The sequence below is a fragment of the Equus caballus genome, unplaced genomic scaffold (assembly GCF_041296265.1).
Source record: "Equus caballus isolate H_3958 breed thoroughbred unplaced genomic scaffold, TB-T2T haplotype2-0000437, whole genome shotgun sequence".
NCBI lineage: Eukaryota > Metazoa > Chordata > Mammalia > Perissodactyla > Equidae > Equus > Equus caballus.
The window spans coordinates 1282973-1297046 of record NW_027222394.1 but is presented as its reverse complement, the minus strand read 5'-3'; the positions used below and the strand labels follow the sequence as shown (position 1 = coordinate 1297046).

The window sequence follows — 14074 nt, the reverse complement described above, 5'->3', positions numbered from 1 at the left end:
CAGATGTTAACTGAACTTTTGAGCTTTACCTGACAGCAGAGGTCACATCTTGAAGTGTTTCCTCATTCCAAGAAGGGACAGTCTGCCTAGGACCAACTATGTTCTGGCAAGTCAGCTCACCCCATGCCAGAACCAGTCAGTAACTGTTCACTGTAGACCTTTGTAAGCCTGTGTCCTTTCCGTTTATCTACCCCTGCCTCCTTTGTCTTCCTAGGAGCACATTTGAGCTTCTACTCGAATCTACATCTCCTGAATTGCAATTCTTGAGACCCCAAATAAACTTTTTGGTTCTTTTGCAGTTTATGCCTCTTATTTGCTGACTTTATATGGTGACAGAAGTGGGATCCCTAGCTACTGACCTTCAATTCTGGTGCCACTTCACAGACACAAGCAAGGTGCCTGCAAAGAATCTTTTGTGCTCTGTCGTCTCCTCCTGGTGGCTCTGGTTCCTGGTGGTAAGTCCTCCTGGGCCTGGACCTCCCATTTTTGGTAGAGGTCCAGACTCTTTCTGTAGGCGTCCTTTGATACTGGTTCTGGCCATCCTTCCGTTGTCAGCTTTGTTAGAAACTTCTGTTTCTTTCACTCCTTTTTTGGGCCTTTGATCCTTTGGTAAGTTCATACAAATGAGAAATCCATTTTCTAAGAGGACCACCAAAGAACAGCCCCACTCTGGGACTCCTGCTGGTTTTGTCTTTAAAGAATACAGACCTTCTACATGTAGATTTTTGTCCCACTGGGCTCAGATTACTCAGGGTGATTTAAGGCTTCACTGGCCTAAATGGGGCTCCTTTGAAATTCCTAAATTGGTTTATCTGTGCACTCAATTGGAAAAAGCCTATCAAACCAAACAAATAAAATGGGAAACTTTTTAAAATTGGTATCTTGAGGCCTCTAAATGAAACACTGAAAAGGACACTTCCTTGCAAGCCATAACAATGTCATAACTAAGAATTTCAAATGATTAAATGTAAATGCCATCGATAAAAGAATATTAACTCCTCCTGTATTCGTCAGGGTTCTCTGGAGAACCAAGGAGATTATATATATATATATATATATATATATATATATATATATATATATATATATATTAATATTGCTATATAATAGAATATATAATCCATTGTATCTATATTTAAATTCATTTATTTAGTTCTATAAATTACATATATACACACAAAATTTATATATGAAAGAAACTTTGGCCTCACCCCTAACTGCCTAAAAGAATTTAAGACAGAAGGCCTGTTCCAGGAAGGAGCTGTCAACGTAGGGAACTCTAGATGTGGTAGAGAAGAAGGTACCTAGCCGGGCCCATTTTACACAAGTTCTCTCTCATTTGTTTAGAGATGGCCCAGCAAACATTTGGTTTTCTGTCTCCTTGTGAATTGGCTTCCTCCTCTTTGAAGTCCCAAACCATGACCCCCAACCCCGCGCCTTTGTAAAATATCTAAACCCTAACCATAGGCCTGGCAGACACGCTGTGGACTGAGCAGCAGCATGAAGACCAGGGTCAACCTGATGACATTGTGGGTGGGACTACTGGCTGTTTGTCCACATCCTTGTCCTGGGTGCCCAGGAAGGCAGTCACCCAGCAACTTGCAGTGAGGTGTGGCGTGTGACTATGTTTCAGCCAATGCAATGGGAGTGGAAGTGGTGTGTGCCATTTCCAGATTGGAACTTTTGAAAGCAGGTGTGTCTTCTCTGTGTTCCTTCTTTCTCCTTGTGCAGATTGGTTGCAGACAATGATACAGGCATCAGGAATGGCAGAGCCAAGAGACGGGAATTCATGGGTGACTGACACACCCTGTGGAAGAGAACCACCTGCCCAACGCGAAACCCACCTTGGCCTGTAAGGTAATCACACATAAATTTCTACTCTCTGGTTATTCTTTTTCGGGATGTGCTTGTTATTTTCTTAACTATTATGGAAATATTTCAAATATGCAGAAGAGTACATAGTATGACCTCTATCTCCGGCCCCAATATCCAGAAAGAACAGACGTTCAATTCTGCCCTATTTGCTTCCGATGTTGCATTCATTTGCTGGGGCTGCCATGACAAAATGCCACACGTAGGGTGGCTTAAACAATAGAAATTTATTTTCTCACGGTTCTGGAGGCCGAAGTTCAAGATCAAGGCGTTGGCCGGTTTAGTCTCTTCTGAGGCCTCTCTCCCCGGCCACTTCTCCCTGTGTCCTCACACGGTCTTCCCTCTGTGTGTGTCTGAGTTCTAATCTTCTCTTCTTACGTGACTATCAGTCACATTGGATTGGAGCCTACCCATGTGACCTCACTTGACCTTAATTACCTCTTTAGAGGCCCTCTCTCCAAATACAGCCCTATTTTGAGGTCCTGGAGTTAGGACTTCAACATATGAATTTTCAGGGACATGATTCAGCCCACAATGATATCTGTGTTTTTAAGAAGCAAAATGTTGCCGTCACACCTAAAATTCACATTTCCATCCCGTTCTCCTCCCTCTCTCATCATAGGTATCAGTATCCTAAAATTAATTACATTCTTTATGATTCCAAGAATATCCATGTGCATGGCTCCATTAACAAAAGATTACATTTTTATGCATAGTCAAGACATACATGTGTATGTCTCCATTAACAAATTCTTACATTGTTATGCACTTAAAAAATGTACAGGAACAGCATCACACTGCACATGTCCTTCTTTGATTGGCTTTGGGCTATAAATGGGGAAGGAAAAACAGCAGCCGAGGGTAAGAGAATAAATAAACGGCTTATGCATAAAAACCCAAAAGGACAGATTTCCAAGAGCGTCGCGGTTGGTGACCATGTGGAGGTTCTGGGAGAGAGGTGGTTCTGGGAGAGTGGTTACCTGGAGAGGGCGTGGAAGCTCAGTGCCCTTTCCCCATGTCTTGCCCTATGCGTCTGTTCCATCGAGCTATTCCCGAGTCATATCCTTTTCTAATAAACAGGTAATCTAGTAAGTAAGAGGTTTCTCTGAGTTCTGTGAGCCGCCCTAGCAAATTCGTCGAACCGGAGTAGAGAGTCTTGGGAACCTCCTACTGACAGCCAGTTGCTCAGAAGCATAGGCGACAACCCAGACTTGCTGTTGGCACCTGCAGTGGGGGCAGTCTTGTGGGGCTGAACCCTTAACCTGTGGGGTGTGATGCTGTCTCTGGGTTCATAGTGTCAGAATCGAGTTGAATTGTAGGACACCCAGCTGGTGTCCCAAGAATTGCTTGTTGGTGTGGGGGACTCCCCCGACCCCCAACCCCACACACATTGGAATTGGTACCAGAACCCAGGAACAAACTGTGAAAGATAAGCGTCTTAGCTTGGGTTCCCATAACAAAATGCCATAGCGTGGGTGACTTAAACAACAGAAATTTATTTTCTCACCATTCTGGGGGCTGGAAGCCTGAGAGCAGGATGCCAGCATGGTCAGGTTCTGGCGAGGGCTGTCTCCTCAGCTTGCATAAGGTCCCCTTCTCACTGAGTCCTCAGATGGCGGGGTGTGTGTATGCGTGTGAAGAAACAGAAAGAGAGATCTCTTCCACTTCTGATGAGGCCACAGTCCTATCTGATTTAGGTTCCACCATTATGACTTCATTTTCACCATAATTACTTCCTAAAGACCTTGTGTCTGGACATGGTCACAACGGGGGTCAGGGCTTCCATTATATGAACTGTGGGGAGACAGAATTCAGTCCATAGCAATAAATAAAGAGCAAATAAATAGAAACAAAGGTTTGGCATTTATCTTTATCATTTCCTTTCTTCCTGACTTTACTGTCTCGCTCTTTGTCTAGCTTCTTGAGCAAGCAGCTCGTTGGTTTCTAATTTTTCTTTTTAGATAAGTATATTGAAGGTATCTTTCTTCGAAGTATTGTTTAATTCCGTCCACCAGATTTTGTCATGTAGTGCTTACAGCTATAATATTTCCTAAGTTCCATATGAGATCCCTTTCAACGCAAGGTTCTATAAGTTCCCGGCCATTATTATTATTTTCTCATCTGTCGCTCCTTTTACAAGTATGTAATGTTCCTCCTTGTCACCATGTTGGTTTTGTCTGGAGCCTTACCTCCAGATTTCTATAGATATACTTTTTTATTGACAAGTAAAGGACAAAATGAGGAAATATCTTTGCTATATATAAGCGTGGTATCAGTCTACACTCCTGGGACAGTGTAGACTTCTAATCTGTCACTTATCCACCTTTGTGAAAAGGAATTCTAATATTGGCTCACTGAAGTCATTTCGGTCAACAGCAGAGGAAATTGATAATATGTATGTTTTCATCAGTCAGATAGTCCATGTTGTGCTGTATTCACAACAAACTCCTAAGTCTCAGCTAAAAATAACCAAGGTTTATTTCTCAAACATGCTCCATGTCATCAGGGGCTGGCTCTGTATTATCCTTGCTCAGTCTGGAGGATTGAGTAGATGGCAGCTAAAAGATGCTCGATCCAACTTCTTGCACAACTGCCAGGCAGGAAAAACACACTCCCACTGTTTGCCAAAGGTTCTGTCTGGAAGAGACAACCTCACTTTTGCTCAAGTTTCATTCACCAAAGGCTCACAGAGTCACCTCTGACTTTAAGGGGCCAAGAAGATACATCCCTTCTGTGGGCCAGAGAAGAGCCGACAATATCTGGTGAACAGCAGTAATAATAACTATACACTGTGCTCTATTGTGCCTTCCAAAGCTTATTTTTGCTTTTTGTTTGTTGATTTTTCAAAAATTCCCTTCAGTTATGTGAGTTACCATAAATCCTTCTAGTCAATTTCTTTAATAAGAAAACTGAAGTTAGCCAGAGTTAGCTTCTTTCGCTTAAAAAAAAAAACTAAGGCATTAGATTTGGCGTTATAAATGTCACTGAGCGGCTTAGGAAAGTGAACTTCAGTTTACACCTTGGGCTGGTTTTGGAGAAAGGGTACACACCGATTTTTCAAGGATAAGGTTTTAATAGGAAAAGAAGCAGGGCATGGCATGAGCCAATATTTAGGTCCGAATAATTACTGGTGGCTGCAGCATGTCAGGCAGGGAGCCAGCTGTTTTTGCATATGCTCTCTAAGTCAATTTAATTCTTTATAAAAACAATATGAGGTGAGTCTTACTATTCATCACTTACATATGCAGAAACTGAGGGTCAGGGAGGTGAAATGACCTGTCCGAAAGTCACTTAACTAGCAAATGATGGCTTTGTTTCAACTCCATCATCTGATCAGGCAGAGGTGAAAGAGAAGAATGCAATGTGTGCTTTTGGGTAGTGGGTACTGTTCGGTTTGGCAGGACTGTGGGATACATGCAAGGCGGAGGGGCCCTTGAGTGCTAAGGCAGAGAGTTGGAGTCTATCAGGTAGGCAGTGAGAGGAAGGTTTCCGCATCAGAGAGGGCACTGGTGGAGCCATGCCTCAGAAACATTGATCTGCTATTGTCCTCTACGATGAAGAGAAATGAGGCACGCTGGAGGCCTGGAGACCAGTTGGAGGAGCATTGTAAAAACTCTCATAGGCCTGAATGGGCATGGGTGTTGGCAACGGAAAAAGAAAAAAGTATTCTATCAAGTCTCCAGACGCCCAGGGAATTGCTGAACGAAGTCTGAGTTCTCCCTATGTAGATAGCTCGTACTTTCCATTATAGGTTTCTCAAGAACTGGCTCCCAGAAAAAACCTGGATGGAGAACAAAACAGGTAAGTGCCCAAGTGAGAAATCTACAAAGCTCCTCTCCCCAAAAATCACCTCTTCCCCATCAGTTGTGGGGCCTAACATTTCACCAACGGGGTTCCGTTCTTTCAAGAGTCTCTTATTTAAGTAGGACTATCTGTGGACAAGAGGGAGAAGCGACACTGGGAAGTGTCCTCATTAGCAGCATCCAGGCAAGTAACATAAATGTATGAGGGCACTCTGGGGGGGCACCGTGAAGAACAGGGCACATGCTCCATGTCAGGGGGGCCTCTCGGTTCTGGCTGAGGGGCCCAAAGTTGCAGGATCTACTATTTCAGCAGAAACCTCATAGCCAAATTTTTTGGGAAAGTCCTCAATTTTACAACATTGCAACCAGTTTCAACTTCTTAATATCACTGCGCTGGCCACATTCAGTTCTTAATTTGTTACCAGTTTGCCACCTCTAGGTTAAATGTTAGTACCATTTTATCAAAACCTTTCCATATTTGAAAGCACATCTTTAGTAAAAGTAGCTACAGAGCAAGTTCATTTGGATTGCCGAGAGCTGGGATAGAGAAGTCTGGGAGCCGGGCAGGGACTGTAGGGAGGCCCCTGGACCACGTGCTGGGCATCCTGGTGCCTTAGCTTTGAAAGGGAGATGGACGACAGCAGTGACAATATTTGCTGCAACCGGGCCCTCCTGGGCGACCACCCAGAGCTGGGCCTGGAGCCGAAGGAGGGACAGGCAAGCTGTGCTGCTCCCAGCTCCAGTTGGCCCCTTCCCATTAACATTACAGGAGTGCAGTTGCGTGGTGTTTGAAAAAGCATCCCTAGTTCCACGAAATGATTTACAGGACACCAGACTCTGCATTTCAGAGGTCTCCGGTGTACCATAAAAAATATATTCTAAAGGAATAATCTTTATCTGAGCTGAAGCTGCAGTGAAGGAAGCTCACGTCCAGCTGAGAGCAGCCGTGAGCTTCTGTTCACTCAGGGAAAAGTCTGTGTTCATGTTATTGGAGCAACATTTTTTTCTCTCTTTGGCACTAGGTATCTAGTTAATATTTAGACACTATATACATTTTCTTTCAACTGTTGTCCCTGTTATGTGATCAAACAAAACTGGAGATGCCAAGCACATCCGCCCTGTAGGTGAAAGCAGACCCTCCAGGCACCCAGCTGTAGCTAGCAGGGTAAACAGGACTCACTGGAGCTAGCCTCTGGGAAAAACTGGCACCAGGTGCGTGCAGGGCCAGCCCCTGCCCCCAGGAAGCAGAGTTCGCTGGAGTGCCTCAGTTGATAGCTCTGCCTGTTCCTGCCATTCCAGCCTCGCGTTTCCACTACCTCCCTGAACAAAAGGAAACAGGAAGCAAAGTGTAGTTTTGAATGTTCCAAAGCTTTCTGATGTTTACCATTCCCCCCAGGAGAGGGACGTGAGGGACAGAAATCTCTCTGCAAAGAAGATACTTTGTAATTCAATGAAGCGATGCACAGACACAGCAACACAACTTCTCTCTGCTTATAAGGTGTTTAGAGCGATGATAGTCTCAGTCTATTTTGGTCCAGGGAAATCCAGGGCGCATGTGCATCTGTGGTTCAGGGTGTCCAGGAGGAGACAGCCTCTCCTTTTGGAGCAGAAAGCACAGTCAACCAACCGGTGGCGGGACAGAGGCAGAAGCTCTAGGGCAAGGAAATTTGTGGGTTTGTGTCAAAGCTCCACCAATCAGGAGCTTCAAGTTAAGATGGGGAGGCTGGAAAGATGGAAGTTGGCATGGGAATCCTGGTATGGACAAGAAATTCCTCCTGGGTCAAAGGCAGGAGGATGTCCAGGAAGGGAGAAGGGCGGGTCACGGATGGACCGAGTTTGCCTGGAGTCCCATGAGAAAAGGGGAAGCGAGAGCTCACCGCCTTGTGGCCGCCAGCTACCTGTTGGGCGGCACTGGCGGCAGGCGTCGGGCTCTAAGTCTCTGAAAGTATCAGGAGAGGGAAGGAGAAACTGGCGTCCCAGGCTCCCAGGGGAGGGGAACCTCTCCAGCATGAATGTGGTGCGGGGCGGGGGAGGGGGGCACGATCTCGGCTTTGCCGGGTGCCCCAGGCCTAGCGCACGCCGCCTCTGTTCTACGTCCCCCTCTGCAGGCGCGCTCGAGGCGCACTCCCCCTTCCCTCGGCGGCGCGGACCGCGCGCCCGGGCCCCTCCGCCTCCCATCCACGCCTTTCTCTTCCCGCAGAAAGTTAGCAGCGGGGAGGGAACTCGGGGCTGCAACAGGGCGCGGCGGCGGCGGCAGAGACTGAAGCAGGAGCCGCGTCGGAGCCGGGGAAGCGGGGGCGCTGCAGACAGAGCAGGTGCAGCCGGCGGGTCAACGCGCCCCCCTTGGTCCCCTTGCCGGAGGCTGAGGGGGGTGGTGGGGGGCCACCCGGACTCCGTGGGAAGAGTGGGGAGGGGGATCATGCAGCCGGGCTCTTCCCCGGCGCAGCGCGACAGCGGCCAGGGCCGGGGTGCAGTGGCGTCACTTCATGCAGCCTGGGCGGCTGGGGGAGGGGGGGGGCGGGCGGGGGCGCTGGCGGCGGCTGAAACCATGTCCGGGCTGCGTCGGGGGCTGCCGCCGCCGCTGCCGCAGCGAGCCCGGAGCCGCGATGACCCCGTGGCCCGCACCTCCTCCGCCTCTGCCTCCACTTCTCGCCGCGCCGCCGCCGCCTGGCGCGCAAGCTGCTTTTTCTCTGCGCCTTGTCCCTGTCTGTCACCTACCTGTGCTACAGCCTCCTGGGCGGCTCGGGCACCCTGCAGTTCCCCGTGGTGCTGCAGGAGCCGCTGGCACTGCCGCCGAGCCCCTGCCGAGCCCGCCGCCACCCTCTCTACTGCCGCCCCCCATGCGCCTCGGCACCCCCTCACAGCCCTCCGCGCTGCCGCCAGACAACGCGAGCCGCGAGGAGCCTCCGGAGCCCTCCAAGCAGCCCCCTGCCCCCGGGGCCGACGGCTGGGGTCTGGCGAGCGGCAGCGGGTTCGCTAGGGACCCCTGGCTCCGGACCCCTGTGGCCCCTGGCGAGATGATCACGGCGCAGAGCGCGCTGCTGGAGAGGGAAGCGCAGAAGTCCAGCACCACCCACGAGGAGCTCGCAGGCCGGAGAGCGGTGAATGGGAGCAGCGAGAGGGGCGGCGCCCTCAGCACCCCCAACTATGGGGAGAAGCAGCTGCCACAGGCGCTCATCATCGGGGTCAAGAAAGGAGGCACCCGCGAGCTGCTGGAGGCGATCCGAGTCCACCCGGACGTGCGGGCCGTGGGCGTAGAGCCACGCTTCTTCGACAGGAACTACGAAAAGGGGCTGGAGTGGTACAGGTAGGACCCTGGGCTCGGCGCAGGCGATAGATGGGTGGGGAAGACCCAGAGGGAAAGCTGCGGCTTCTCACGCCCTTCGACATCCAGGCACCTCCCCGAGAGCCCTTCGCCCCACGAGGGCTGTGCGGACCCTGGCGGGGCTGCTCGGGGGAGCGCGGAGAGGACTGGAGGCTGGCCAGGGATCACTGTATTTCAGGGCTAGGGGAGCTGGTGTCACACTGCCCTGCCTGCCTCAGGCTCCTCACCCAGGGAGGTGCTTTCTGAAGCTGCCTAGCTCCACGCCTGGAAATCCCCAGCCCAGGTGCCCACGGGGTGTTTCGCAGGCCAGTCTCTTGTGGGGCTCAGCGCTGCTGCGTTGGGGACGCTAAGGCATGAAGCAGGATAGCTAGATTGACTGAAGGGCTTTGAGATCTCCTGGAATCTCTCAAAATCGCCCTCAAACGTATTTGCGTGTCTGGAATCCGACTTTAGTATTTTCAGGTTAGAGCAAAATGAACAGGGAACAGTTAAAAAGATGATGCTGGTGAGTTTTGGCTTGCTAGAAAAGACTGAGGATGTTCCCCATCTCCAGCAACCCTGGGTTGCTTTGGCATCAGGAGCATCGAGGTCTGCAGGACAGTCGGTGCCCTAAGAGTTTTTACATCCTGCACCCCTGCCCTTTCTAACCGTCGCCTCCTTGGCAACAGATTAGAGCTTCTGTCTTGTGAGGTGTTCATCTCCCTTGTCTTCCACCGTCTCCCAGCGGTGAGGGAAAGGAGAGGAGAGTAGAAAGTTAAGTGCAGGTAAAATAAATTAGTAATCCGGCTTTCTTGCCCGCCATTACATTTAAAAAACACTGGAGCAGATTCCCAAAAGGCAAACCTCCTTTGCTCCCCCCCCCCCCTTTTTATCTCTTTCTGAAAAACATCTGGATGGCTGGTCCCATCTCTGTTGCGTCTCAGTAATTAATTGGAATTGTCAGACAAACACAGGCTTTGTCAGCTAAAGTGGTATTATCATCTTCACAAGGCCAATAGGTAAAATAAGGATTGTTTCCTGACAAGTTGCCTTGCTGTTGAAGAGATGTGCTTTCTAAGTTTAAATTACAGCCTGTGAAAGTTTTAGAAATAACCTAACTTAGAAATATATAGCAAATGTGTATTATATAATAATATATATTACTATAGGTATGTATTATATAATATCTATTATATATGAATATATAATATGTATTGATTGATTTCTTTCGCTTTAGAAAATACCCCTTATGCTTTCAAAGCTTGAGAAAAGTACACTTAGGCATAAACATTCCAGCAGGTTAAATGGAAACAGCAAATGTGTCTGTTAATGTCTTGTCTGTTTCAACCGAGAGAACTAATTGCAACATTTTAGGAGGCTTCAAACAGCCGCTTCCTATCAAAACAGAAACCAGTCAATGCCTGCTTGAACTGGAAAATCAGTTTTATAACATTGCAAGTCATGGCTTCGAGTTTGCGATTATAATTAAAAAGGTGTCAGGATGATTAATGCAGCAACAGCAAACCAGAGAAAGAAGGGGATGTTTGGGAAGGTTTCGGTTGTTTAATTGTTGGTTGTAGGAATGTTCTGATTTCTGCTGTGGGGCAGCTTCAGCCCTATGAGGGTCACTGTGGTCTTTTCCAGTTCGAATTTTAAAGCTGTGTATCTTGTGAGAAGTGTCAGATGCCCTTTGGGGGAGAGGAAGGCCTGAGGATCAGACCTTTCCAACATGTGTTGTGTTGCTTTGTGGCAGCTGGAAATAGAGATGGGGTGTTTGATTCAGGTGACTTAAAATAACGTTGATGACGTGTGCGTGGTGGAGTGCTTGTCAGGAAGTCCCATCGTAGGGTCTGGAGAATTTTCTGAATGAAAGGATAGAAGATGCCAGATTTTCTCATGTTGTTTTTACACTGTGGCTTGGAAAGGAAGGTATGAACTGGCCTCGCTGTTGTGACATGGCTACTGAAGATGTCATTCCAGCTCGGTGGTACTCTCAGCCATCACTTGTGGTATTTGGGCCTTGTGGTATTGGGTGTCAGTATTTGGTAGCCACCTGTAGAACTGTTCCACTGGAGAGGTGTGGACAGAACTGGATCCTCTTGATCCTCACTTCAGAGGACCATGCGGTGTCTCTGTGTCCTCGATCTGCTATGCCAGTGACTTGCCTGTGGGAGACCCTTATGTTCAGTGGTGCCGATTGGAAGTGCGGGAGGAGAATCTGTCTAACATAGAGGTAATCATTAGCCACCCAAACCTGGCTGTTGAGAAGACTCCCAGAAACCCCTTGGACCTGCAGGAGCCGAGTGGGCTGGCACTGGCCTTGGACCGCTCTCCAGCCTTATGAGGGACAGCAGTGCTTTGAGGACATTTGTGGGATTTTTACTTGCTGCACCTCTTCAGGCTCCTCTCTCTCCCATGTAGGAAGAGGGGATGACAACCTCACTCTATTGTAGGAAAGGAAACAGTGGCATTGATTCAAACCAGTAACAGAAACCCTTCCTCTTGGTTCCCTGATGCAACTGCGTCTTTTCAGTGGTGGCATCGCTACTTAAATGGTTATACCACGTATTCTGCCTGAAATCTTACTCTACTGTTTAACTGGTTAGAGATCCACAGGTTAATTAAAGGCTTTGATTTCCCCCATATATTTATTTTGTTTTTGTTTTTCTTTTCAGTGTGTTTCCCAATAGCCTACTAATTCTGCTAGTGTTTCTGTTCTGGTTGTGTTTTCAGCAAGAGGGAGAGCGAGAAGAAATTGGGGCTGCTCTCGGCACAGCTGGCTTGGGGTTTCCTCATATCCAACTAGGCAGCCCTAGCAGTTTTATTTCTGGTGTCCCTCAGGCTGTATCTAAATCTGGGTTTTGCTTTCTTCTGTGCTGTTGATCTAACGTGAGTCAAAGACACATCTGAGATGAGGACATGTGCATTGGATTTTCAGGGCAGTATGGACTGATGGATTAGGATGTGTGTGTTAAAGCTATGGAGAAGCAAGCCTCACTTGGTGGATGGACAGAGGCCAGTGATTAATAAGTGGGAGTAGATTAAACCCTCCACTCCTTCCTCTGTCCACCCCCCAAATAAAAGGGTAAAGCCAGAACACACCTTTCAGTATGAGCCGATACACTCTGGCTGGGCAGAGGCCTTGAACTCTCCTAAGGGATGGGACCTTGTGGCAGGCCAACTGGCTGCCACGGCAGAACTCATCAAAGTGAGAGAGACGACTCGAGCTGTGGCCTCCCTCGTGGTTTACAGACTGAACAGTAACCGTGACCACTTTGCTCTGGGAGCCACTCAGCTCCAGGGTGCTGAGAAGGGACCCTCCACGGTTTCCAGTTGTCTGCAGTGGTAGCAGTTAATAGGCAGGTCCCATTGGCTGGGGGAAAATAACTCAGGAAAACAGCTTCAGTCATGCTCATGCCACACAGAGGAAAGTGGTCAGCACCATTATTCGCATGTGGTATTTGGAGAGAATGAAAGAGGACAATGGAAAGGCGCTGGCATTGATTGAATGCCTGTGATTGTGGTGGTTGGTGCTTCACAGACATGTTATCACATCGGGGTGTCATGATGAGGCTGTGAGTTAAACAGCAATATTCCTGGTTTACACTCCAGGTGGCTCCCGGAGGGTGAACCACTGGCTGAAGGTTGCTCAGCTGGTCAGTGGTTGAGTTGACCACATCTGTCCAATTTCAGAGTGCTGGTTTCTTTCCCTGTGCCACGCTGCCACTCAGAAAGTACTGGAATGTCTTTTCCTTCTTTCATTCAACAAACACTTAATAACGTTTACCATGTGCCCAGTACTGTTTTAGGTACTGGGGATAAAGTGGAGAACAAGACAGAGGGAGGACCTGTTCTTGTGGAAATGGCATCTTTTAGTAGGGTGGTAGGGGAGACAGCAAACAAACGAGTCGTTCTTTTAACCTTTTTAATGTGGCTGTAGAAAACTTAAAATGACACTTGTGACTCCCATTGCATTTCCAGTGGGCAGGGCTCCTGTAGAGCAGTGCTTTTTAAACTTGAAATGCACATGGATCACCTGGGGTGTTGTTAACATGCAGATTCTGATTCAGCAGGTCTGGGGAGGGGCCTCAGACTCTGCATTTCTAACTTCCCAGTTGATGCTGATGCTGCTGATCCCTGAACCTCACTTTGAGAAGCAGGAGTTTAGAGAGTAATTGGGGTGTGTGTGTGTGCATGCACAGATATTATTTTAAGTCAAATGGTTAGGGGAAACCTCTCTGTGGAGGGGATGTAAATGAAGTGAAAGAGTAAGAATCTTCCATGTGGATATGTAGGTGGAGAGGTTTCCAATAGAGGGAACAGCAGGCACAAAGGCCCTGAGGTGGAAACAGGCCTTATGGCCTTACAGAGTGTTCTTTCATTATTTCAAAAGCAAGGTGTTTGTAGCTGGACAAAATTGGGTTTTGCAACTTACTAGTTAGATGATCTTGGTTGGATAACTGATTTAACATCACTCATTTTCAGTTTGTTTATCTGAGAATAATGCCTGCCTTGCAGGATTGTTGAGAGGAACAAATGAAATAATAAAAGTGAATGTATTTTCTAAGCAAAAAGTGAGTATCCTAGACCAAAAATCCAAATGGACTCAACTACTGGGTTTTTCCATTTCTCAAATCCTTTTGGTCTCATATGCCTTACCTTCTGTCACAGCTGTCTTAATAGTGAGAGAAGAGTCTGTTATTGGGGGTGTTTTTAGGAAAAGTCTAATAATGATTGGCTTTGCAGTCTACATCTGCTTAACCTCTTAAACCAAGGGTCACCAACTCACATGCCTTCTGGGCCCACAGCGATTGTATAAATGAGTGAAACAGACCAGGTGGGGAGAAAGTGGGACTCACAAGCTCTGTCTAAAGGGGCAGCTACTCTTTTCCACGTGCAAATGTGGCATCAGGGTTATCAGATCTTCCAGTTGGTAAGAGAAACTGGAAATCCAGTTTTTGATGTGAAATTATCTGGTGTTTAATGCTGGCAACAGACGGAAATTTCTTCCGAGCGCAGTGTGGGCCACCACTGCGGACAAACAAAACCCACCTGTGGGCTCGGTACAGCCAGCCGGCTACCAGTCTGTGGCTCT

At 48.1% G+C, this 14074-nt stretch overlaps 1 pseudogene; it reads left to right on the top strand.

The window, feature by feature from the left end:
- The window catches only part of LOC138922978 (heparan sulfate glucosamine 3-O-sulfotransferase 4-like), a 92441-nt pseudogene that overhangs the window by 55668 nt on the left and 22699 nt on the right, over positions 1 to 14074 (top strand).